Below are 1,051 nucleotides of genomic sequence, written 5' to 3' on the forward strand. Positions count from 1 at the left end.
CGGGTAACGAGGAATTTGCAGTGAGTTTTCCCATGATTGTCGACAACTGCAATCTGCCTGATCACATCTGAAACATTCATTCACTCATTATTATTATTGGAATCAATAAATAAATGTTTGAGACTGTGATCTGGGAGAGATATGCGAGTTGAAAAGTATGACAGGTAACGGGGAATTTGCAGAGAGTTTTCACATGATCGTCGACAACTGCAATCTGCACCTGATACATTCATTCACTCATTATTATTATTAGAATGAATAAATAAATGTTTGAGACTGTGATCTGGGAGAGATATGCGAGTTGAAAAGTATGACGAATAACGGGGAATTTCAGAGAGTTTTCCCATGATCGTTGACAACTGCAATCTGCCCTTGATCACATCTGAAACATTCATTCACTCATTATTATTATTGGAATGAATAAATAAATGTTTGAGACTGTGATCTGGGAGAGATATGCAATTTGAAAAGTATGACGGGTAACGGAGAATTTGCAGAGAGTTTTCCCATAATCTGAAACCTCATGATCGATATGGCCTCAATGGTAACTGCAATCTTCCCCTGATTAAATAAACTGGAAACATTCGTTCACTCATTATTCGAGTGAATAAAGAAACGTTTATGATATGTATTATTTCTTCTGAAACACGATCCTATCTTACTAGGTATAGTGAAACACGATCCTATCTTACTAGGTATAGTAAATGAGTACTATATATTTTTGTTATTTTATTTCGAATTCAAAGTTGTTACAATCTGAATATTTTGTAGACTAAATGAATAAAAATATATTTTTCTATTATTTTATCTCGAGTCAAAAGTTAATTATAAATGTTTTGTGAGAAAGAGATGAATTAACCAGACGCAGAGGTTTTTGAGAGAATTTCAATATTTTGGGAGAGGTTAATATTTTTACACCATGGTTTATTCTTTTAATAAATCTGAAATATGATCGCAATAAACAAAATCTTCTTTTAATAAATCGTCTGAAAATAATAAACAAAATTTTCTTTTAATAAATCATCTTAAAATAATAAACAAAATCTTCTTT

Source organism: Pinus tabuliformis, chromosome 8 (assembly GCF_031772625.1).
Source record: "Pinus tabuliformis cultivar Carrire ecotype Pingquan chromosome 8, CPIR1, whole genome shotgun sequence".
Lineage (NCBI taxonomy): Eukaryota > Viridiplantae > Streptophyta > Pinopsida > Pinales > Pinaceae > Pinus > Pinus tabuliformis.